The 27,283-nt window shown below is 40.3% G+C and overlaps 2 pseudogenes across 1 annotated transcript; both read right to left on the reverse strand.

The window, feature by feature from the left end:
* Positions 1–17,759: 17,759 nt before the first annotated feature.
* LOC149002684 (acid phosphatase 1-like) lies at positions 17,760–21,743 on the reverse strand (annotated as a pseudogene). Its single transcript, XR_016170367.1, has 6 exons — positions 20,578–21,743; positions 19,741–20,459; positions 19,275–19,440; positions 18,693–19,194; positions 18,368–18,577; positions 17,760–18,251 (listed from the first exon to the last, which is right to left on the reverse strand). The product of XR_016170367.1 is annotated as an acid phosphatase 1-like (transcript).
* A 1,488-nt stretch (positions 21,744–23,231) lies between these two features.
* LOC149002685 (putative invertase inhibitor pseudogene) lies at positions 23,232–25,538 on the reverse strand (annotated as a pseudogene).
* Positions 25,539–27,283: the final 1,745 nt, after the last annotated feature.

Genomic DNA, 27,283 nt, shown 5'->3' on the forward strand with positions numbered 1-27,283 from the left:
TGTTTGAATCAGTTGTACTCTCTTGCGGTCTGTCGAACCAATCGTCTCGCCTCGGTTGATCATCAATCCTCCTAAGTCCTCGGTCACCTTCACGAAAACTTTGATAGATATTCCGGTCTTCAGCCAATCTCTGGTCACGTGGCAATGCTCGTCTCCCTGAATCGCGTTGATCAGGTTCTTGTGGTAAAACCACTCGTCTGGTGAGCATGCGTAGTGCTTGGCTCACCTCCAAGAGTTGAATCTTTACCTGATCCAATTGATCTTGGAGTGTATCAGGAGGAGGATTACGTCCTCCCTGGCCACCATCTACCTCGATAGGATTTTGGCTTTCCTGGGGAATATCTAGATTATTCACTCCAGGGATCTGAACACCGGAATTGCGTTGTGCAGCGGCTGCTGCGGCTGCTGATCTAGTCACCATGGCTTTTCAAGTTGTTTCCCACAGACGGCGCCAATTGATGTGTCCAAAATCTGCTCAGCCCTTAAATATCCTCGTGATGACCTGCAAAACGAAAGCGTCAGATGTGGCCCGACCGCTGGGGTCCGGAGTCCACCTTCGAAGGCTAAGTCAGTTGATGAACTTAATCACAAACGGCTCTGCTAGAAGCACAGAGCTAAGGAATGAAGAACTGGGAAAGGTGATCTAGATAGCAGATCGCTGATAGTTTTGGTCTATCAGTATGTATCTGAACCTGAGTCTCAGATAGTATTCTTTTCGATCCCCTCACCTTGTATGGTAGTGAGGTTTATATAGAGTGTACCTTCGAATCTCCTTCGTTGGATGCACTTGAGCCTTCTTCGGGTAGTCGTTGGATCTTAACAGTTAGATCCGTTGAGCAATAGACTTCTACTAGTTTGGTCTAGTAGAGGACTCCTGAGATAACCTTTAGGTTATGTGATGATTATCCCTTCGATAATGATTATCCACAGCCGTCAATTCGAGTCTGCCATCATTAGGGTGATTACCCTAATCCATAAGTAGGATTAGGGCACGCCTGCAGCCGAATAAGCTTTCTTCTGGATCCGGTTCGCTCGGGAGCGAGTCGGTTCTCTCCGTCTCGACCGGGGTCGAGGGTCGGCCCAGGTATGAACCCGGTCTGATCATAATCTCTCCGTATCACAAGGAAAATACAAATCCAATAAAATTTATTAACTTTCTATGAAATAACTCCGGAACACAAGTCCCTTCAGTGATAACTACACCTTAAACATTCAAAGTTACAAACAGAACCTGAAGAAGAACAGATTGAACAATTCAACACCAACTAAGAGACTACAAAATCAGTAAGAAATCAACTCAACACCAAAGAACTAGTGAAAAATTCTAAGGAAAATGAGGTCATTCTAATGATTTAGTGTAGAAAACTTCCACTAATATCATTAACCATGAGCCCATCAAACTTTATAATGCGTTATCTTTTTATGAGCGTCACTCAAATAACATAATCATCATACACCAAATAATTGGATCACTTGTCAAATGGTACAATCACATCTTACACTGTAAGCAACCAATCAAAGCAAATACAAAAATTACACAAGGATAAACAATGACAAATATATCATAGACTGATATCGACAATATATACTGCTTCACCGTAAAGACAAACTTGTCTGCTTTATACACCACCACAAAGAAATGACTTATTCTCAATGCTATGGAGAAGTTAAAATGCAACTCTAGAAATGTTCCAATCCAATATCACTAAAACTTAAATAGGGATGCAATTCTCAGAATATAACAAACACCTATTGCATGATTATCATTGATCAAAATATTAGAGATTGGAGAAACTACACAAATAATAGAAATAACAGCTATACCAACTATCAGCCAGCAGCCAACTAGTAATCAAACTATCCCCTTGACTAACCAACACTTAATAATACTCAAAAAACCTCCAAAACAGATAAATATGAGATAATAAATGCAATCAATCGATGACAAAACTTGACATGCAGATTTCTAACCCAGATGCAACTAGAACACATAACCAAAATAACAGAGAAATCTGAAATAAAAGCTACTCTATATGTGCCTTTGATTTGGTAGAAGCCGAACAACAAGAAGATGCAGGACCAGGTTGATGCAAGACTGTTGATTCACCTGCATTTACAAGAAAAACGTTAAAAAACGTTAGAATGGAAAACCGATAATACCAAATAGAGCTCAACAATGAAGCTCAACAACAGAGCTCACGAGACAGAGGCAACGGTAGACTCACCTAGATGTTGCAAAGAAGAAGCTCGACACTGCACTTGTGATTCACCTCGATGATGGAGCTCAAGGATGAACTTGAGATACGGTAGCAGGAGCTCAATCAAAGCTTCACCAAAACAGAGACAACCACGACTTCATTTTGCAGAAATGGGAAGAAGATAACACTGAATGGAAGCCAAATTGTAGCTTAAGAAGGCGATGGAGCTCAACCTGAACTACGGTAGCAGGAGCTCAACCAAAGCTTCACCAAAACAGAGGCAACCACGACGCCATTTTTCAGAAATGGGAAGAAGAAAGCTACGAATGGAAGCCAAATCGTAGCTTAAGAAGGTGATGGAGCTCAACCTGAACTACGGTAGCAGCAGCTCAACCAAAGCTTCACCAAAACAGAGGCAACCACAACGCCATTTTTCAGAAATGGGAAGAAGAAAGCTACGAATGGAAGCCAAATCGTAGCTTAAGAAGGCGATGGAGCTCAACGAACCCAGCACTCGAGCTCGACGGAACGGAAGAGAACCTCTTGAGGTGGTTTCCAATGAAATCACGTTTTTACACTAAAAAGCAGGTTCCAATAGAATCATGGAAAAACCCTGATTCCGAGTCAAGTATGAACCAAATGGATTTTTTTATTGGAATCATGATTCCCTGGAACCTGATTCCAAGGAAACGCGGAACCAAATGCGGCCTTAGGGTTTCCATAATGGAATCTTCATGATCAACCTCCATTGGTTCTAGGTCAGACCCAATGGGTTCAAATGAGAGGGTCCACAACAGTCTCCTACCTTGACTTTGGGTCTTCAGACCTATAACATAGATTTCCGGATTAGGGTTTGTGAGGGATTTCACACTTTCTTTATTCCTTGGTTCCATAGGAACCTTCGATAAGGATCTATACTCTTTCTACATTTTCCTATCTAACTTTGCACAACTATCAATATTTAGCTCTTAAGAGATTCAATGAGTCACACCACCCCACCCACTGGTATCGGTTGTGCCCGACAACCAGTGGGTACGATCTATCACAGGATCCCCAGTTTTATCATCAATAACAATAAATGCAAGTAATAACAATCAAGAGCAAGAGCAAATTCAAACAAATAATTAAAAAGAATTACAAGAGTCCAAAATACTCCAAGGGATGAATCAAAGAAAGAAGTCAAAGTAATCAAATTTCAAAATTTGTCGAGTTCAGCGGAAGCAAAAATAATAAACTAAAACAAAATGTCGGATGACCTGTCCCCGCCTGCCATCAACGGGTGTTGTAACCGCACTCCAAGCACTCATAGGAGGTTTCGTGGCAAACATCTCCGTATCCCACTGACGGTACCACATTCTCTTCATAGGAGTGTGCTCCGAAACGAACCATCTGTACAATATATAATGACATACAAAGAAAGGAATGACTTTTGACGAACTCAGTAAGGATAACACATCTCACATACATATCGAAAATATATCGAAGTAAGCATATATGCAATATATGAATGCTACTAAGTTCTAACTATGCAAGTCTCTAAACGGTTAACATGCTTTAAGATATAACACCAGCCCTCCTCTGGGTAGGTCTAGTCACTCTAATCCCTCATGGATTGGTTACCTCTGTTGGGATCCCGGGTAAAGGGGTTCCGTCCTCATCAATTAACCATGGCTGGGGTTTAGGTCAACACTCTCTTACCACGACCATTGGCATGAGTACTGGCGCATGTCGGGGTTTCTAATCCAATGCAAGGTCATACAATAACATACTACATTAAGTCCAGATACTTTCCCTATGGCACCAACCAACTTGGTTCCGTTTCCTTCTCTACCTAGGAATGAGAACCCTCACGGACTGGCTACCACTGTTGGACTCCATTCCCTAACTCTATGGTCATTCACATATTGTTGGGGCTGATGCTCTCATGAGCCCTCATGACTCACGGGCGCTCCTTGGATGTGCATGAGCCCAAACTCTAACATATGCAACCCTATCAATGCATGATCAACAGTGGACCACTGAATCTCCGCACTGACTGGTTATCAATGTAGGATGAAATACAGTCATATCACTATTTTCATGCGTCACTCGACTTCAATTCCCCTACAGAAATGGTAGTAGCATGTAAGGGTACCTAGCCATGCAATCTAGACTCCCTATGTATGTCATCCAGTAGTCATGATAATGCTAGGGTATCGGTGAGCATGTATCCCATACCACAACCCCCTAATATCTCAAGCAATGGATACCCTTCTAGCACAACTACATCACATCATCAACCATTATAACATAATTATTCAATCTATACCACAAAGTGATAAAGTATATAAAAACATCATTTACATCATACATTCAATTACAATTCAATGACTTATACAACTACAGCAAGTTACATAAGCAATGAATAATATAAGAATTAAACAATTCATCATATAGCATATCATTGTATATAAATAAGAATGTGTCCTTATCTATAATTATGTAAAAATCCTAAAAGTGCAAGTAAACTTCACTCACAACAATTCTAACAAACTCAGAGAACACCTAAACATAGAGTTGCAAAAATATATAGAAGATATGAGTCAAATCAAATCAAGGACCAACTTCACAAAGCTACTGTGACCCAGCCGGTCGCTTGGGGCAGTTGGTTGGGTCAAGTGACCGCCCTTGTTATAGACAATCTCGAAGTTCGAAATTCTGACTTTTGATCTCTTAATTTTAATATGATTTTGGGAAGATTTAAATCTGAATTTCGTCCTTAAGAAGTCTACAACACAAGCATGAAGCAGCAACCTAAAATTCTAAAAATTCAATATTGAATTAATCTCCTTTGATTAGATCTATCCTTTATTCGGATGCAAAGATCCGTTTTCGGACAAGATTTAATGAAAATCATTGATGGGGAATATAACCAATACAATTCCGTCACCACCAACTTAAGGGGAATAGATCCACACCACCCCAAAAGATGAGGAAAGAAAATAGAGAGTGTGGGGATCACTTACCTCTACTAGATTCACAAAACGGATGAAAGATTGGATCTACTTCGCAAACCACGCTTCTCTCACCTTCCAGCACATGTTCTCTGCTTTCTAACTATCCACAGTAGCAATCCCGAGTAGAATAATGAGTAAAATGGTCGGGGTTTTCTGTATATATGGAACTGGGGGCAAATTAGGGTAAAAATCCCGCAAGCATACCTGGCGGTCGCTTGGGCTTCAGAAACCGCCCCCTAGTACTTTTCAATACTTAGGTGCTTTGCTCAAGGGGTTGATCCCCAACTCAAACCTAACCCTTAACAACATGTGGGGAAGATCTTACCTTGATTACGGACATCTTCAAACATACCTTGACTCTGTCTGGAAATCCATTTTCCCAGTAAGGCAAGTTCTTCATTAAGAGAATCCAGATTCATGGATTCAGGATATGGATCATGGACTTCAATCCAGATATTCCACAACTTATTCCAACTTGACCTTCGGGTTATCGGACCTGAAATATGGATTTCGGGTTAGAAAATACGGGGGTTGTTACACATTGATTATGCATTCTACGTTTATGCCAAAGGATTCCATTGCATAAACATCCCCTTCTTGTACTCGAATGCATCAACATCGTTCCAAGAGGGTTTGAGACATGCTCTTACATGCATTGATCATTCACTAGTCTTCCTTCTCACTTGGATAATCCCTTTGCCTTAGTTCATGCTGGAACATATCCTGTTGGATGAGCATCCCTTTCTTGTACCGAAACGAGTCACCGTCATACAAATAGGGTTTGAGACTCTCCATCCATCTTCTCCCTTCTACTTGCCCATAGCCCTTATGAGGGTCTCACTATCCCAACTGGAGCCAAAATGTATCCCATTGCAAGAGTATGCCCTCTCGGTGTTCGCCGTCATACAATGAAGTGTTGAGATTCTTTGCCGATAGGTTTTTTGTTTTCCTTCTATCCCACATAGGATCCTATTTTTAGGTGAGACTACATGATCTAGACCTTTATTTGATATCTAACTTTTCTAGGACATTGTAAGAAGTTATCCCTTAACCTTGAAAGGTTTTATTAGTCTTCCATTCCTTAGTCCTAGATCTATAAGGTCTATTTGATATTTCTAAAGTGCCCCTAAGGTTACATTTCTTTCATGAACATGATAATGTCTATCTTACCTGAACATAACTAGTCATAACCATGTCTCTCCCATTTATAAAGGCGGTCCTATCATTTCCCTTTCATTACCATAACTATGCATTTTTCATTCTTTATTCATTTCATATCATTTCCTACACATAAATATAATATCCCATTTTCATTTTGCTTACACTACCTCATTGTCTTTCATTCCATTAGCTTAACATATCATTGCATACCATGAACATAAAGATGTCATTACCATTGCATTGTCATAACCTTGCCATTTCCTTTTCAACACATAAGCATGATATTTTCATTTCATACCTATGTTGTAACATGTCAATTTCATAATTATGGGCTTCTTTCTTTCTTTCTTCTTCTTCTTCTTTTATTTTTCCCCCAACTTTCTTATGGTATAGCTTTCACATTTCTTTTTCAATATATGAACATACGGTTTTCATTACATATGTATATAATAACATTTCATTTCATACATATAAGCATGCCATTACATCTCTTAAGCACAGCTAGCCATGTAATTCCATTCCTTAAGCATCGTATATAATGCCGGTTTCATTATCATTATCATTTCATTACATTGCATCAAACATCATCATCACATTAACCCTTTCCCATTCATAAATATACCATTTCATGGATCTCATTACACACTTACATTTTATAAGCATCATCATGTATCTTCATTCATTAACATTAACATATCATTATATCACCGTGTAATTTCATTCCTTAAACATGCTGTGTAAACACCATATATATGCATCACATCATTGCTATCCTATCAACATAGCTATGTCATAACATTATCTCTATAAGCAGAATCATTACATATGTTTACCAGTTGACCTTGCATCAATCATCTCAAAACATAACTAGGCATCATACTAAGCATTTGTCATATGTAGACTAGCGATGGAGTTTCACTTACCTCATGTAGGCACTTCCATCTGATCCAGTTGAATTTCCTCCTCATCCTATCCCTTGGTCCTTAAATTTCATAACAATGTGAAATCATTATGTTAGACTAGGTCTACTCAGCTCACAGCCTATCAAACCTAATGGTTTAACAACCCTTGTCATATCTGTCCAGCCGGTATCTGATCCATCCGAGTACCCGAGGGAGCGATCCACAGTATCAAGATTAGGTTCACCGGCAATCACATACCATTACACATAACAACACAATCATTAGCAAGAAATAATCAAATTCAATAATTATTTAATATTTAGAATCAAGAATATTCAAAGGATCTCAAACGGAACTCAATTAATGCAGAAGCGTAATTAAAACTAAAAAATTGTTTGTCCATAAATGAAAAGTCAACTAGGAAAGAAAGAGGAGTTTAATTCTTCCAAAGTTAACATCAAGTATGTGTCTTTAATTAGGTGACAAATATGATATTTAAATATCTTAGTCTCTCTAATGATCTTTGTCTTCCTAAGCGCAAGACTAAGCTCTGTAATGGGTCACCATGCACGTCATCAATCCAGTAATCTGGTATGTCATATGCATCGGTCGCTGGTGTCTCACACTCTTCGAATGTTGAGGAATCCTGATCTACAGCAAGGTCTAAAAAAATATTTCCATGAGGGATGTGTTCCAAAGAACTCAACAAGTAATTCAACAACATATGAGTAACAACGAAACCAAAGCATGAGAAAGTGCAAGTATGATGATAAGATCATTGACTGTAATGCAATGAAGTGCTTCTATACTCTAACAATGCTAGTCTCTATTTAGTGAACACACATTAAGATATGATAGTAGCCTCCTCTAGGTAATCTCACACTGACCTCTCACGGAGTCTCATCGATCTTGAGTGTCCCCAATGAGGTATAGGGATAAAAGTCTCTCATCGACCATGGCTAGGGATTAGGGCCACACTCTCTCACTGATGCATCCAAAATCTGCTCAGCCCTTAGATCACTGAAAGATGACCTGCAAAACAATCATCAGATGTGGCCCGACCGTGGGGGTCGGGAGTCCACCTCCGATGGCTAAGTCAGTTAATGAACTGATCACGAAGGCTCTGGCTAATTGCAGAGCTAAAGTATGAATACGATTCAGTTACCTTCTTTGTACATAGGTTATGATTTATATAGTGTGTACCTTCTAATCTTGTCCGTTGAACTCGATCGAGTCTTCTTCTGGCGATTGTCAGATCTTGACGATTAGACCCGTTAGTGGGGTGATGGACAACTTCCCTTGATAACACGATCATTTTCTGCGGGTGTGGCAACTATCCAAGTATGCACGATCGTCTGCTTCCATGAGTGTTGATAACCATCGCCTGATGGGCTATCCATCCCGAGAATCTCGGACTCGTGCTTGTCTGCTGATCATGTAAGGTTTCTTCTTTAGCACGCTATCTTCAAACCCAGTTCGTACGAACCTAAGTCGTTCGGTTCAACCAGTTCATCCCCGACCGAGGTCAAGGGTTGAACCAAGAATGGACCCGGTTCAATGATATTTTTCCTGTATCACTCACCACAACCATTTTCATGAATACTGGCGCGCGTTAGGGTATTACCTAGCCCAATGCTTAATCTTTTACTTTAACATATTACTAAAGGTTTAGATATCTCCCCTCATATATCTCGCCTTCTTGGTTCAGTATCCTCCCAAATCTAGGTTTGTTGTATTCTATGGCACCAACCAACTCAGACTATGCACCCATAACCTTATTGGTCTTCTACATATAATGGGGGGGGGGGGGGAGCTCTCATGTCCCGTCATGCATCTTGCCTTCTTGAGTGCCCACAAGCTGAACGTTATTATATGCAACCCTCCCAATGAGTGGACCCCATGGCAATGTTGTGTCCCTCCCTCATGCATCTCGCCATCTTAGGTGCTCACCAACCAAATACCACTACCACGGGTCACTTGACTTCAATTCCCTTGCCGATAGGGTCATAACATGTTAGGGGTATTACTAGCCATGCAAGTAGACATCCTAAGAGTGCAATTTATATTACATGTCCATACTGAGGTTCTTGGGGGCAATGGGCATGCCACAACCTCATGTCAAGTCTATGCATATCACTGATATTTCCAAGCTCAATCACAACACATCAAAATTCAGTAAGCAAGAGTAAAACATGACTTTAAGAAATTTTAGAATATAAAGGGAATGAAATAATCATATAACAACAGCAGATCATTCATTAAGCTTGTTCAATATGAAAATAAATGTCAATGTTAAACATACATGGTTGAGTTCTTCATTTGTCAATAGATTTGTGACCTTTTTAAAGCAAATCAAAAGATGGCTTAATACAATCCAAATTATCCTAATTAATCAATGGTTAAAGTTAGAATTAACCTAAGAAGTCAAACATTGAATTAGAAACAAAAAACCAAAACTTTATCAAATCTGCTTGGGATTTGTATAGGAGAAAGGTAGCGACAGTGGACTAGGCAAATCTGATTTTGTAGTCGAATTTGCTACCTAAGCAGCCAGGGTTATGTTCGCACATTTTTTAGGAGAAAATCCCAATGGATGATGTGGTCATGGCCAAAGGGATTCCCTTGGTTTCTCGCATTAGAATGTGCTTGGGGGCTTTAGAGGATTTCACTCATATTTTTCTCCTTTGCCCTTTCGCTCGCAGCTGTTGGGAGAACTTGGCAGCAATGTTTGGAAAGGTTTGGGTGGCACACAGACTTCTCTTCTAGATACTATTAAGTAGTGGAGGCAGCAGGATAAACCATCGCCTCTAGGGGCTGTTTGACTGCATGGGTGTCTTCTCCTTCTATTCTATTTGTGGTATGTACACAATAACAGTAGGTATGAGGAAGTGTTAGCTCTCTAAAGAATGGGTGATGCATTAGATCCATTTTGGTCTGGCTTATCATGACTATGTGATTGATGGAATGAAGGTCACACTAGAGGTTTTTGCCCAGTCGAGGGCAGTAGAGTTGAAACTCAATATTAAGTCTTCCAGTCTTCCTCAAGAAAATTTCTGGGTGCCGCTGCATGCAGGGTGGGTTAGGCTGAATATAGATGGCTGCCCAGCAATAGAGTTGAAGCTCAATATGAAGTGTTCTAGTCTTCCTCAAGAAATTTTCTGAGTGCCGCTGCATGTAGGGTGGTTTAAGCTAAATATAGATTGCTGCTTCTTGGTTAATCCTGGCAAAGCAGGAGCTGGAGGGGTGTTTAGATGCAGTTACCGACTGCTTTCTGTAATTTCAGAACATTCCTGGGTGTTAAAACCAACTTTAAAGCTGACATTGAGGCCTTCATGTAGGATTTGGAATGGGCAAAAAGGTTGGAGGTGTCTTGGCTATGGATAGAGTGTCATTCAGTGGCTATGGTGGTGTTGATACAACAAAGAAAAATCCCTTGGTTCAATTTGCAACGATGGAAAGGCCTAGCATAGTTTTTAGCCAGCAAGGATTGGAAGATTTCCCACTGCTATAGGGAAAATAACAAGGTCGCTGATTTCTTGCCAAAGAGGGCTGCCAGATTGGGTAATTTAGAGTTTAATACACCCTGGACAGCAGCAATAAGGAGTGAACTAGATCTAGAGGCAACTGGCCGCTCTAGATTCAAGTTCTAATTTCTTTTCTCTTGTTTTTATCTGAGTAGGAACTTGAGCGGTTGGGAGTACTAGGGGTAAGTGAATGTTGCAAGAATGAGTGTAGGTTCCTTATTGTATGAATAACATTGTACTTTTTCACTTTTAATACGAATGAACCTTTTAGTAAAAAAAAAATCATAGAAGAACATATTACATACGATAATACTTCTTCCCATTAGCATCAAATTATGGCTTTTAGTTTCATAGATCTTATCTTCTTGTTTGAGGATCTTTCCATTACAAGGTTGGCTGATGTATGCAATTGACGCTTCTCAAATAGCACCTTCCACTTTCTCGACTGTGTATCAATTTGTTCATGCGAAATAGGGAGAAGGTGAAATTCAAAAGAAAAATAGAAAAGAAGGTTAAGATAGAATTGGGATATTATTTGACAAATTATGCTTAAGGTTCCAGCTGCTTGTGAAGAAAGTTTACCTTATTCAAAAGGTTTATTAAGATATTATTTGACAAATTAAGCTTAAGGTTCCAGCTTGTGAAGGAAGTTTACCTTATTCAAAAGGTTTATTAAATAAATAAAATATACGGCTTATGTTGCAGAGCAACAGTAAAAAGTTTCAGAAGGAAGAAGAAGAAGACAGAGAGGAGAATTGAGAAAGCTTAAGGAAAATACTTCATTGCCTTTCTATCGTATGCTCATACATTTATATTACTGAGTATAGAAGAAGCTACTAGAGTCGAATATACTCGAGTGGGTTATATCAAAACAGAATTTGTTATAACCAATCACATGGCATAGTCTTTCAAAAAGGTGGGTTGTTTGGTTACACGATAGCTTCGGCGTGGAGGAGCCCTTGGTGGATTGGTTGCTGATGTAGCTGCTGGTGTGGCATCCCTTATAGGTTGTATCGTATCATTCCTTTCCCCATCAGATGATACCTTGTCCTCAAGGTTAAATTGGGGAAAACAACTTCCAAAGACGGTGAAGTCTATCCAAGTTGCGTCTTCAAGTGGGAAACCCATCCATTGAATGAGAAACTGACGTATGGTACTGCCGTGACGCAGAATTTGTCGTTCTTGAAGAACTGCAGCTGGAGTTAAATCATGTGGTGGAAGTGCAGGAGGAGCTGAAGGCGGTGGAGGAAGACCGACACAGGGTTTGAGCACAGATGCGTGAAAAACAGGATGGATTTGAGAATCGAGTGGAAGATCCAGGCGATAGGCGACCTTACCCACTCGTTCGGTAACCTGAAAGGGGCCATAGTAACGCTTGCCCAACTTTTGATTCAAATGGCGGGCGACTGTTTGCTGGCGATAAGGACGAAGGCGAACATAGAGCCAGTCGCCGACAGCAAATTCTAAATCCCGACGCCGTTTATTGGCCTGCAATTTCATACCGTCTTGAGCCTGCGACAGATTGTGCTTGAGATCAAGTAGAAGCTGGTCGCGGGTCTGCAATTCATCATCGATCGTGGCGTTCAACGAGGAGCGAGGCAGATAATGAACCACAGATGGAGGTTCGCGGCCGTAAAGTGCTTGAAACGGAGTGGTTTGTATTGCAGAGTGGTAAGCAGTATTGTAAGAATACTCGGCCCAAGTTAAAAATTTCGCCCAGCAATGAGGATAGTCGGAGACAAAGCAACGGAGATACATCTCCAAGGTCCGGTTGACGACTTCATTCTGGCCATCGGTCTGTGGATGGTAGGCGGTGCTGAGGGAGAGGGTGGTGCCATGGAGTCGATGTAATTCTTTCCAAAAATTACTGAGAAACAGAGGATCTCGATCACTTACAATAGATCGGGGAATTCCATGGTGCCGAACGACCTCTGATAGGAATGTTTCAGCAATGATGTAGCTGGTAAAGCCAGTGGCGAGTGGGCTGAAATGTGCGGACTTTGTTAAATGATCTACCACCACCATGATCGCTGTCTTGCCACATGACGTTGGCAACCCTATAATGAAATCCATGGAAATTTCCTCCCAAACCCTTTCTGGAACTGGCAGTGGTTGGAGGAGTCCGGTTGGGCATGTTGGGGGAGTTTTATGTTGTTGACACACTTGACAACGAGCCACAAATTGTCGTGTATCCTTGGCCATTCCTGACCACCAGACATTTGCTGAGAGCCTCTTTAATGTGCGAACATAACCAGCATGACCTCCGACCGGTGAAGCATGATTATCATGGAGAAATTGCTGGCATAGGGAAGAATTGGAAGGTAAGACCAACCTATTGTTCCGTAGTAAAAACCCATGTCGAAAAATAAATTCAGAAGCAGTATTGTAGCCTTTGTGCAGGTGTTGGATAATTTGTTGAAGTTCGACAAAGGCCTCTGTCTCCACTCTAAGCTGCTGTAACCAGTCTGCTTTGGAAGTTACTGTGAACAGAGCATGGAGAGAAGTTGCGGGACACCTAGAGAGTGCATCTGCACCTTGGTTCTCTCGGCCAGGACGGTACTGAATGTCAAAATCAAAGCCGAGCAGCTTAGTTAACCAAAAATGTTCTTCAGGTGTTTGAATAATTTGAGCATTCAATTCCTTTAAGCTTCGCTGGTCAGTGCGGATGATGAATCTATTTCCCAAGAGATATTGCCGCCATTTTGCTACCGCCTATGTTATAGCATACATTTCGCAAGCATAAGTTGAGGCAGCCTGCATTCTAGGGGACAATTTGCGGCTGTAGAAGGATATAGGCCGCCCCTGTTGAGAAAGAATGGCGCCAATTCCAGAGCTAGAGGCATCTGTTTCAAGCATGAATGGGTCGTGAAAATTTGGTAATGCTAATACAGGTGCCGTTACCAGTTTATATTGTAAGGTGCGGAAAGCCTCAGCTGCTACAGAAGACCAGTGATAATTGCCCTTGCGCAGAAGATTGGTTAATGGTGCTGCCAAGTTTGCATAACCTTGAATAAATCTGCGATAATAACCTGTTAAGCCTAAGAACCCGCGTACCTCCTTGATATTTTTCGGAACTGGCCAAGACATGATTGCCTCAATTTTCTGCGGATCCACAGCAAGACCCTTGCGAGAGATGATATGCCCAAGGTATTCGACCTCTTCGGTGCCAAACACGCACTTGCTCAACTTGGCAAATAGTTGGTTCTGTTTGAGAATTCCAAGTGCAATTTGAAGATGACGGAGGTGATCTGTCCAACTGGTACTGTAAATGAGCAAGTCATCAAAGAAAATGAGAATAAATTGTCAGAGATAAGGCCGAAATAGATGATTCATGGTGGCCTGAAATGTTGACGGAGCGTCGGTGAGTCCGAAGGGCATCACAAGAAATTCATAGTGTCCTTCGTGTGTGCGAAAGGCTGTTTTCTCAACATCTGTAGTGGCGACTCGAATTTGATGATAGCCAGACCCTAAGTCTAGTTTAGAAAAGAATATAGACCCATGAAGCTCATCAAAGAGTTCAACTGCTGTGGGGATTGGAAATCGATCTCTGATGGTTACTGCGTTTAGTGCTCTGTAATCCATGCAGAAACGCCAAGTGCCGTCGCATTTCTTGACGAGAAGAACGGGTGAAGAGTAAGGACTTATACTGGGGCGGATGATACCTGTGCTCAACATCGCCGTCACCTGTTTCTCAATTTCACTTTTCTGGAAGTGAGGGTACCTGTAGGGCTTTACGTTAACAGGGTTAACTCCAGGTTGAAGATGAATGTGGTGTTTGTGGGCCCGAACCGGTGGTAGCTCCAGTGGTTCTTGAAATATTTCAGAATATTGATCCAGTAAGAGTTGAAGCTCTTGGCGTGAGTGATGTGTGGGCTGAGTTGCACCATGATCCAATTCAAGTTTGTATAGAACGTCATACTCATGGGCTGCAATAAGCTTTCTTAGCCCATGAAATTGCAATTGCATTGGTACCTCTTTTGTAGCCCCTGTCAACACCACCCTTTGACCAGCATGCTGAAAATGCATCGTCATGTGTTGATAGTCAAAAGTAATGGGTCCTCGCTCAGCCATCCACTGTACCCCTAAAATGAGATCAGCGCCATAAATGGGTAACACATGAGCTTCAAGAATTGAGGAATAACCCTGGAGAGTAAGATTGATATTACGAATTATTCCTTCCCCTGACATGCAGTTCCCATCTCCCACCACCACAGAGATGTTGCGAGAAACCTCGATCGTCAGATTTAGGTTGCGGGCTATTTCACTTCGGATGAAGTTATGTGTGCTTCCACCGTCAACGAGAACTTGAATGGAGCGTCCCAAAACCGTGCCTGTCATCCGTAATGTGGTTGGAGAATTGACTCCCATCATGGAGAATAATTCCTGCACCTCTTTTGGTTCCGCTACATAAACAGGATCGGAAGACACCACAGTGGTTTCCTCTGGTTCATCCCCTTCTTCAAATTCTAATAAGTAGAGTTGCCGTGTTTTGCAGCGATGTCTCGGAGTAAAAGGATCCTCACAGTTGTAACAGAGTCCCTTCTCCCTTCGGACTTGCATCTCTGTTGGTGTGAGTCTTTTGATCGAGCTCTTTTGATCGGCCATGCCCCCCCCGGATTTTTCAAAATTTGGATTAATTCCCTTCAATTTTGGATTTTTTATATTAATCTTCTTCATTTTTTCAATTTTTTCTCTTGTCACATGTGAAATGTCACTATTTGGACCCCCCCAAATATTGAGAACAACTTTAAATGTAAAATAATGGGTATAAAAGTCAATTTCTAGTTAAAAACCTAATTCCTCAATTCCCACCCCCTCCCCCCCCCCCCCCCCCCCCCCCCCCCCCCCTTCTTCCTCTCCTCTCTTTCAACGTGGACTAAGGAAATTTTTGAAAAAAATCTTATTAGATATTTAAATGTCATTTATAATTAGAAACTAACCCCAATCCTCCCTCTCTCTCCTCTCTCCTCTTTTTTTCCTAATTATTCTCTTAAGTTTCTTTCTTCCTATTTATTCTTCCCTTTTAAAAGCGTGGGTTAAAGAAAATTTGGGGAAAAAATCTTCCCCACAATTGGGTACTCTTTTAATTAATAAATTAATTAATAATTTTTTTTTTTTTTTATAATTTTTTTTTTTTTTTTTTTTCTAAATTTTTTTTTTTTTTTTTTTTATAAAAAAAAAAATGTCTATAGTTAATAAGGTAACTAAGTACCATTGGTTGCATTTCTTACCTTAAAAAAAAAAATATTGGTCACAAAAAAATTTATTCAATAAAAAAATAACAACGAGGACCCAACAATAGTGTAGCAAAAATATGGTGTAATGACTTCATTCTTGCCCCCAATATTGAATCGCCCCAGCTCTTGGTAGATGGAAGTGCTTTGTTAAACCCCGGTGGAGTTGGTAACAGCGGTGGTTTTGCAGAAATCGGAAGTACCCGCGAGTAGTTCCTTCTTCCTTCCAGCAACTTATGCTCATACAACCGAGCAAGTCCCACCGTTTCTGCCATATCTGCAGGTCTAGCTGCCATAAATTCATGTCGAATATCAGTTTTAAGGCCTGAGACAAAACAACTTACCAGGAAATCGATGGGAAGTCCCGTGATCTGATTCGCCAGGGCTTCATAACGAGATTGATATTCTGCTACTGTTGTGATCTGAGTGAGTTTGGCTAATGTAGCTCGAGGATCGTCGAATGGAGTTGGACCAAACCTGCGAACGATAGCTAATTTGAATGCCTCCCATGATGAGAACATACCGGACTTATACATCCATTGGTACCACTGTATTGCTTCTCCATCCATATGGAAGGAAGAAATTCGTAATCGTTGGTCATCAGGTGTGAGGTGATAATCGAAAAATTGCTCTGCCTTGAACGTCCAGCCAGTGGGATATGTGCCATTGAAGCGAGGAAAATTCAGTCGGATTGTTCGAGTTTGAATCGATCCAGTCGCCGGTGTTGATGGGATCTCCGAAGAAGATCCAAATCGATTCTGAGATACAGGCGTGGATGGTGACCGTAGTGCTTGTTCAATCCTTCCGTCGATTGCTGTTAACCGCAAGACTACTTCAGAGAGTGTCATTCTCTATTCAGTAAGAGTCTCATGTTGGGCATTCATCACTGCCTGCAATGCTGCTAGTTTCTCTTCGTGTTCTGCTGTTGTAGCACTAACATGTTTCACAGCTTCATCGATTTGCCCCATTCTCGTTCTCTCTGTCATCGATCCGGCAGGTCGGACCAATGTTGCAGAGCAACAGTAAAAAGTTTCAGAAGGAAGAAGAAGAAGATAGAGAGAAGAATTGAGAAAGCTTAAGGAAAATACTTCATTGCCTTTCTATCGTATGCTCATACATTTATATTACTGAGTATAGAAGAAGCTACTAGAGTCGAATATACTCGAGTTAGTTATATCAAAACAGAATTTGTTATAACCGATCACATGGCATAGTCTTTCAAAAAGGTGGGTTGTTTGGTTACACGATAGCTTCGGCGTGGAGGAGCCCTTGGTGGATTGGTTGCTACAAGAAAAAGGGCCTACGGCGGCGTTTTCAAAACGCCGCTGTAAGTCTAAAAGTGCAGTTGTAAACTTTTCCCGGCACTTAAAAAACGCGACAAAAAATGCCGGCAAAAGTACTGCCATATTGTTACGGCGGCACTAAATGCAAACGACGGGAATTGTGACTTATGACGACACATTTACCGGCATTTTCTAAAAACACCGTTAAAAGCGGTTTATTGTGGCATTTGCTAAACGCCGTTGTATGTTATTTTTGTCGGCGTTTTTAGAAAACGCCGTTAAAAGTTATTTATTGCGGCATTTATGAAACGCCGCCATAGGTATTTTTGCCGGCGTTTTTTAAAAACGCCGTCATTTGTTACCTATGCCGGCGTTTGTAAAACGCCGGGATAAGTTTTTTTTAATTAAAAAAAATTGATTCCAAAAAACCAAATTCAATTTTACAAATATAAATGCGCCACTTTCCATTATACATATACCCACAATCTAAAATGTAAGCACAAATGAAGATCCAATTCTACCAATACAACAACTCAGCTTGTAAGCATAGATGAAGACCCAATTCCTTTGTATTGGCCACACAACACTTAGCAGAAAAGTTACCACACAACCATTAGTACAGTTGTACAATCTAAAAAATGAAAGGCAAAAGAGTACAAATAAAAATAATAAATCATAAGATCAAAATTTGAAATAAATTAAATGTCCAAAGAGTGTTCTGCATCCAAAAATCAAACATATATTTATTTTGAATGATGAAGAGTTGACATCCCTTTTCAGGGAATGTAATACAGAGAATTGGGAAGCTTAAATGTTCTCATGGCACCAGGAAGCCCCACAAGGCAGGGCCACTGTGATTCAACCATTCCCAGATACAGTAGCCTTCATGGATCAGCTTCTTCCTCTGCTCTGCCTTGAACTCTTGCACTGTCATGCCATTGTTCTCATAACCCCTATCATAAACAGACGGTGAGAGACACAACTCATTGAGTTAATGATTGATCTTGATTCTTGATAGAAGAATATAAACTTCTGATTCAACTAAGTGAAAGGATAGAACTTCACCAACCTCAGAATGAGACCAGACCACCCAGTGCAACCAACCTTGAAGAGGTTATCAGTTGTGGGATCCCTGAGGTGTTCTCCTCTTGAAGACATTAAGAAGATCTTCAATCCTCTTCGTTTGATCTCATTGAAGAGGTTCATCGAGTGCTTCAGAGCTGGAGCGTTGCTCTTCCACACCCATTTCTCAAAGTCTGTAACATTGAACTTCTCTCCTCTGAAAACAATAATTAGTTATAGAAATTGCTAACAAAGGAAAAAGAAGAAAAACGTGGAAGATCTGATAAAAGGTAGGAAATGGAGCCCAGATCAAGAGCTCCTATGTACAGTACCTGTGGCGATGTTTCTTGAAGTAAGGAACAGTGGAAAGAAGGGTATCATCAATATCAAAGATCCAAGCATCTTTGCCATCACCAGTCAACTTGAAGTTTTTGCTGAGATAGATGGTGCATTCTTCCAGTGCTTTCTTTGAATCCACCTTGTATTGAGTGGAGGTCATGTACTTGCCGATGTAATCTGTGCATTCTTCAGGGACAACTCAATAGCCACGAATGTTATGGAGCTCAACATTGATCCTCCAAGCTTCACAATAGTTCTTCAGATCTTCAGGTCATTTGAGTCCTTCCCTATCTTCGACTGGTTCAAGATATTCCAGTTTGCAACTGCTACACCAACAACGAGACTAGAGAAGCACAGCAACAAACCCAGATTTCTTCCCATTTTCTCCTTCTTTATGATCAAAAGACAAAAAGGATTCTGGGGGTGGATCAGGAGAACCGAGCTTTGGATATTTATGTTGGTGGATTTCCAATTTTCAAATTGCACCACATGAACCTGCAAGTTGCAAGAGAGACAATCAAAATTTCATTTCTATTCTGGGGTTTCTTTAAGCACCACATGAGAAGCTTACTTACCCACAACAGCAACCATATCTGTGACTGAGAGTCCTTGGTCTATGAACTTTGCAACGAGAGTAAGAAGACCCTGATCAGGTGTGGGGATGTTTGAGACAGCAAGGCTGTAGCTTGCACTTATGGAATCCTTTCTATCTAGTGGTACATCCCAGTAAGGTCCACCAACCTAAGAAAACAAAAGATTTACAATAATCCATAGGCATCAAAAGATTACTTTGACAAAAAAGTACCTATAAAAGCTGCTGCAGGAATGCAATATAAAAAACATTCCGACTTTAATAAGAATGAAGTGAAACTAAGCAATATCCTAAGTTCTAAACAAGAAAAATTAAAATGCTAATTACTTAACCGCATTGGCATATGTCACATATGTTTAGTATATACCACATAAAGTGTTTATGTTTAATAGATATACATCATGAACATAGAAGAGTAACTGGTCCATGTCTAGTTGATGAGAACTCACAGTAATTAGTCCAAATGGCCATGATTGTGACACCTAATTCCCTGGCTTTTATGGGTGCTCGATCATTGTCTGCTCTCTACCTAACCACTGTTAATAAATAGCACCAATAAGATGCCCATTGTGCTTGTCTCACCAGAACTTGAACCACCATTACCATCAGTTTTAAGGATTAGCTCTAGAAGTAATGGAGAAATGATGACCTTAGAACCATTTTCAATCCTTCTAGTTGCCAAGATATTATAAGAAGAGGAACAGAATGAGTTACCAACTAGTTCAGTACAAGCATATGAAATTGAAAGAAAGCTCAAATATCATAGATGTCTCTAAATTATAAGAAAATGAAGTTGATGCTTGTATCACATGCCAAAGGGCATAGTAACCCATGAGATACTCTTCCAACTTCATTGGTGTGTCACCTTCAATCTTCTTTGGTCTTCGGCCTCCATCCAACATTAAGTTTCTTTTCATACTTGGTGAATCCTTCTGTGTTTCTTGATGTCTATTAATTAATTTACCAAGATGTTATACTTGAAATATAAAAAGGAAAATGACACATGAACTAAACATATCTATCATCTGTGAAAGTAAAGTTAAAAACGGGTGCAACTTACAGAGCTGATCATAAGAGTCATGATCATCAACACCTAGTCGGCACTTAACACTGACTGAGGCATTGGAATTGGCTGCAATTGCTGACATAGCCTCCCCAACAAACTACCCTTACAAACACCAAAATGCATCAAGGTTAATTAAGAAAGACAAATTGACAATCTGAAACATGTAAAGTCATGACTGCAGTGTTCGAAATAGAAATTTAATCATATAAGTAATTTGCACCTTTGGATCAAGCATAAGACGCACACCAAAGCACCCATGACCTGCAACTTTTCCGTTAGGGCACCCACAGCTGTTTCATCAACTCTAAGTGAAAATACAAGAAGAAGAGAGGCAGTTACATGTAGAAGAACCAATGATGCAGGTGGAGATGGAACCATTGACACTAACAGAAACACCAGCAGTAGATATTGCCTGTGATGAGGTTCAATTAGAAATGGCTTCGCATATGCGAGACTCGATCGCAGCTGAATTGTGGAATGACTATATGCTTGATTGCAAAACACGTACTACGTCTCCTGCTCTGCTTTTTCATAGAGACATGGACGGCAAGTATATATATGATGAATTGAGACTAAGGAGACCAAGATTGCCACTTGCATATTCCAAAGTGAATTGATTAGATTAAGAGAGAGAGAGAGAGAGAGAGAGAGGACAACACATAAACCAAAACCAGTGTGAAATTGGGAGCCAGAGTGGATCCTTAATCAGTGAAAGCTTACCTGAGTTTTAGAGGGGGAAAAGCCCTAGTTTCAGGGGAGCGGTGATAACATCTATCTCATCCCTGTCGATTTCTCTGACCTACTCGACGATGCCATGATTGAAACTCGCATGAGCCTTTCAACTTCTCGTTCCCTCACTTCTCTCCAAGAAACCCTAAACCTCCTCTCTGCAACTTATCGTACCGCTGCCTTTATCATTGATAACTTCACCACTAATGCTTTTGATGTAGCCAAGGAACTGAAAATTTCCTCTTACCTCTTCATCGCCTCCACAGCTATGCTTGTGTCTTTGGCGCTTCATCTGCCAAAGCTCGACGAAGAAATCCTAAACCGAGGGAGCGAGAGAGATGATCTGAGAAGAGAAGGAAAAAAACCCTAAGCGAGGGAGCGAGAGAGACGATCTGAGAAGTAACTTCGTCTTCCAAACTGAAAAAAGCGCGGTGTTTTGGTAGCCAAAAATGGGCGAGCTATATATTTGGGAGGAAATTTGGGTTATGGGGGAAAATGCCGCATATAGGACGGCGTTTCATTGAAACGCCGTGAAAAGCATGAAAATGCTGCATCTACCGCGGCGTTTCTTTGAAATGCCGTGAAAAGCATGAAAATGGCGCAACATGAAATGCTGCTAAAAGTGAAATATGGGCGCGGGCTTTGGCGGGAGGAACTAGGGCAATGACGGCATTTCTAGAAATGCCGCTAAAAAAATGAAATATAATTAGGGCAACGACGACATTTCTAAGAAATACCACTAAAAAAGTGACACATAATTAGGGCAACGACGGCATGCACTAAAAAAGTGACACAATTAGGGCAACGACAGCATTTCTAAGAAATGCCACTAAAAAAATGATACGGAATTAGAGCAACGATGGCATTTCTAACTGAAAAAATGACATAGAATTGGGCAACCGCTAAAAAAGTGAAATGTGAAAGGCTAACAAAGTGACAACATACGACGGCGTTTATAAAAAACGCCGTGATAAAATGACATACAGTGGCACTTTATAGAAATGCCGCTACATGTTACCATACAACGGTGGTTTTGCCGCTATATGTCAATATACTACGGCATTATTAGAAAACGCCGCTATATCCTTATCCGAAGTGCCGCTGTATGCCCATCAGATCTGAGGTAGCTGCTGGTGTGGCATCCCTTATAGGTTGTATCGTATCAGCTTATGAAGTAAGCCTACCTTGAATCAAATGTTCAATTGGATTCAAAGGCACTTCTTGATAGTTACCCCTAGAGCTCTGCCGCAATAGTCCATCTCCATAAGCTAATTGTTTTCTTAGAACGAAGATTTCAAATTTGAAATCTATGAGCCCTGTTTGTTTGTTGGGTGGAAAGGAATAGTGAGAGAAAGTTTGATTATTTTCCTAGGAACAAGGCAAATTGCGTGAGTTTGTTTAGGTAATAATAGATGAAGACTTGATTGGCTGTGGGGAGGAGAATAATGAAAACTAGTTAAATTATCAAAACACCCTTCAAAGGTAATTAAGAACAATAGAAAAGATCCCTAAAATGTGATTTTTAGCATCTACTACTCACATCAATGTAATTGTCCTTAATTCCTCCTAAAAATATAGCATGTGTCCCCTCTAAAATCTGATGGTGTATTTTGGATTGGAAAAATATTGTCCTCCGCTTATATGTAAATTCTCTATTTACTCTTACTTCCCTTTCAAAAGTTTAACCTCTAATTCACCTAAAAAATGAGTTATTATCTCTTCTTTTCCTGTGATGGGATTGGGTGATCAAACTCCTATACTAGAAAGTCATATACTATACTTTCACATGTCAATCCTACGATACAAATGGGTATACATGCATGATGAGGATAATTCCTTTTACATTACGTGAAAGAAAATTGGGTGAATACTATGAAAGATTTGGCCCTTTGGCAACGACCAATGTCTTTTAGTGAAGATGTCAGGGCTCAATTTTTCATAGTGGTACATTTAAAAACTATCCTGAGGATGTAATGGAGGTGCGTGCAAACTTATCCGGATGAACCTCATAACCAGAGGAAGGAAAAAAAAAATAGATCAATTTATTAAAGGATAAATCATACACAATTGCATTATATTAATTATGTAAAAAATAAATCAAGAACAACCAACTTAACTAAATATCACATTGAAATAGGATTCAAACTAGGAAGTTCCCCGAAGCAAAAAGTTGGTAATACTCAGTACAATTGCAGATAATTGTTTGAAAGTAGCATTCTCTACCGACAATGGTGATTTCAAACCAGGCTTCTCCTTAAACCCATCTTCACAATTCGAAGATGCATCGAACACAGAACTCATTTTGATATTCGCTGAGCTATAATCCTTAGATTTGAATGCAGTGACTACTTCATCTATTTTAGATTTCGCATCAGAGTAATGCGTTTTACAATCCTGTAACCTTGCTTTGACATCCAAACTGAATCTTCCACCATTCAAAAGCTTATCAATCTGTGAACCAATCTTCGTGGCATTCGTTTTCGTTAAACTCAATGAGATAAACCCTAATCCTTGAAGACTTGTACTGTGGCTCTTGCGATTTTTTCCAAGAGCTGCAAAACAGAAGCCATAATTAATATTCTTGTTACCTTGAGCAGCTTTCTGACATGTTTCAGTGACGATATCAGCATCAACTATGGCAAGAAATAAAGTGAGAACAAATAAGAAAGCCAAAGAAGACTTCATTTTGTTTATTTCTTCAACTTTAATTATCTTTCATAAAGATGATAACCAAGATTGACTATTTATACTGCTAAGATCTAAAACAAGTGGATCTAGCAAAGCAATTGCATGTAACCTCCCAACAACCATGCATGCCTAGTTATCTTTTAATAGAAAGCGATTCAAAGATATCTATCGTCCAAAGACAACATCGACCCAACCATATTACTGGAAGTATTTTTGCAGTTGTTGGAAAAAATCATCGATAGGTCTAGAATTTAATATTGGGGGAGCTCAATAAATTTTCTATCCATTTTCTTTATCATTAAAATTTTTCTTCAACAAGGGACGAGCAAGTGCACATATTTCACACATGAAAAGAGGACAAGATGATTTAAGAAATATACAAAATACAAAGGATCAAAAGGGAAATTTTCTAAAAAGGGCAGAGGGGGGCACAGGTCGAAGCTTGGTCCAAGGGCAGCTCTGTCCTTGGACACATTGGCCTAATCCAACGGAACTCTTAAGACAATGACCTGATGCCAAGATCAGATGCATATAAAATCCACCGCTTCGCCTAGCAGCACGATGCTTGTATTGCTCTCCCACAACCCCTTTTTCATCAATTCGCTCAAAAGCAGTGAGCTACAGTCAACCTAGTTAGAGAATTTGAATCGAGGTTAACCCATTGCATCCTCCCATATCTCTTGTGCAATCCCTACTGGTTAAGATTGAATTAGAATAACTAGACAGTAATGCCTTAATTTGCAGCTGATTTAGCTTAAAAGTTAGCCACAACATTTGTTTCTCTATAGCAATGAGTGACTTTTCAATCTATTGTTCCTAGATATAGATAGAGTTCGACCAGCTCTGCGGTGCAAACCATGGCAGCTTCTTTTTGGACAATAAATAATGCAAAAGCCTTATAAAAACTTTTCCACCCAAATTTTCCAAAAATCAAAATCCTTTGCTATTTCAGTCCTCTTCCACTTCATCTTCAAAATCAGTCATTTTACCAACGAATAATTGGCTCTGAACACCCATCGAAATTTAGTTTCACCCATTAGTATACTCCAAGAAGTATTTCATATATTACTTTTCAATCCTTATATATGATATGATTAGATTTGACTTCACCCAAAACAAATTATACTTCTCTTTCTCTTTTTCCTTTGTTGCAAGACAAAGAAGAAATTACCCCCCCCCCCCCCCCCCCCCCCCCCCCCCCCCCCCCCCCCCCCCGTCCCGTTGCGCGGGAAACTAGATTGAAAGAAACAAGCAAAATAAGGACGAGGGTGAGTTAGCCACCAAGTACTAGATATCTTTGGCCTAAAAGCACCCAATGTCAAGAAATCCACAAAGAGATTATTTTCCCTTCTGACTAAAAGGAATTGAACCAAATTGAAGTATGAAGCCAAGGCTCTAATTTCCGTAACAATAACAGCAATTGGCAAGCTGCTGGGACTCAAGTTCAAAGTCTTAACAAGTTCCAAACACAGAGTAAATTGAGAATGTTTCCCACACGACCTAAGCATGCATGTGCTAATGAGGTGGTAAAATAAGAGAATGTGTTCCGCTTTCCTTCCTGTCATTCCTTCTCTCTTCTTGTCCTCTGACAAAACTAGTTGTCAGAGTTGCAGGTTGGAAAAGACTGAATATATCTATTACAGAGAAAACAAACCAAGAGTGGTACACAAGAGAAGAATACAAAGACTTACCAACCAAGAAGAAGATGCTCTGAGAGTAAGAGTAACCGCTGAAAGCTGCAACTGCGAGCAAGGATGAGGCCATCCCGTAGCGCTTCGGCCTCTATCACAACCACCGAAGGAGATTTAGCAAACACACATTTGGCCACCACAAAGGAGTGATTAGAATAAAAAGTTACGCATGCTCGAGCACCTTCTTGGGACTTTGGGTTCCAAGAACCATCTGAGAAGATACAATTGGTACCATGGGTCAGATCCATCTCAAAGGAGATCGGCTGAGGTAACGTACTCAACCTTGAAAGAGATGGTGCTTAAGGAAGTTATAACTTCACCACTGCTCGCAATGCACAATATAGGACATCGTTCACCAAGGGATCTCGGTGCTTGAAGGCAACCGCATTCATTTCCTTCCAAATTTTGCCAATTAATTTGAGGCCAAAGGACAGAAAAATACTCCTCTGAAGCGATATCTTTATAAACCTGGCAAAAAGAATAGACTTGATTCTAGGAATTGAACTGCTTAGATAGAATTTTAAGTTTTCTTTTAATTTCAACTGATGGACCTTGAAATTGAATAAGCTAATAACATATTGTTATATCGAACCCTTTTTGAGACTTATGAAGCGGTGCAGACCATACGAACCAGGGTCAACTAGGTTCAACCTAGTCCTTTTGGCTCCAAACTAATCTCTCGGCACTCCTCGGAAAAGGATTTCTGGTCCAACCATTTGGTGGCAATTACACGCCGGACACATGCTTGACACATCTCCCGGCCACAACTCGTCGGTAAGATCTTATACCAATAAGTATCTTTATACAACTGTATGCATGCTAAGGCTTTAAAGTCAGCATTTAATGTGTCGTACCTATGCATCTAATGATCTGCGCTTATCAAGGGATAAGAGAGCATCCCAAATTCTTCTAGGAATTGCTTCAAGTCGTTTTATCGGGGCTCAGAACCGATGTATTACATCTAGATTCAGAGATATTTTCAAAATCCTTAAAGAGTGCTTGAATCTAGTTGCTTCAAGCACAAGCAAGCTGAACCTTCACCTTGGATCTCCCCTTGGGAATCAGATCTAGCCATCCAACAGATGTCATCCATCTTCTCCATGGAACCTTCTTTCCGGTATAAGAACGGTCACTCATACCTACTCTGGGTAAGCGAAGTGAAAGACTGAAAAATTATGCTACACTAAGACTAAAAATAAAAAATATATATATAAAAAAAATAAATCCCATTTAATCTTGCATTAACTCCGGCACCTACCCAAGAGAACTTCACTTCTTTGGGCATTTACGCATCCCTGTGAGGAATTGTTATCCAGAATCTATCATCGGAGGCAGCTTCCCATCCACAGAGGCAGCCCACTCTCACATGTTTTTTGTGGTCTACAAATTCCAAGTTCGGTTCGCTTCATGGTTGAACCATAGCTGATATATTTTAGAGCAACACATACACAAAGCTGGTCTTTATTCACGTCATATATAGCTAGATTCTCGATCTTTTTAAAACAAGATAGCCAGGGAAGCTTCATTGAGGAAGTTAGTAAGAGCCAGTACAATTGCAAAGAGTTGGTAGAAAGCAGCATTCTCTACTGGAAATTGTGATTTCAAATAAAGATTTCTCCTTGAACCCATCTTCACAAGTCAAAGATGCATCTAACACTGAAACCATTTTGATATTTGTTGTGCCATAATCCTCAAATTTGAGTGCATTAACTGCTTCATCCATAGTTGATAATGCAGCAGAGTAAAGCTCTTATACAAATCTGTAATGGTTTTTAACATTTGAACCGAATTTCCCATTTTCCAAGAGCTCTCCAATCC

Source organism: Hakea prostrata, chromosome 10 (genome assembly GCF_041222555.1).
Source record: "Hakea prostrata isolate BN-2017 chromosome 10, UWA_Hpros_2, whole genome shotgun sequence".
Classification (NCBI taxonomy): Eukaryota; Viridiplantae; Streptophyta; class Magnoliopsida; order Proteales; family Proteaceae; genus Hakea; species Hakea prostrata.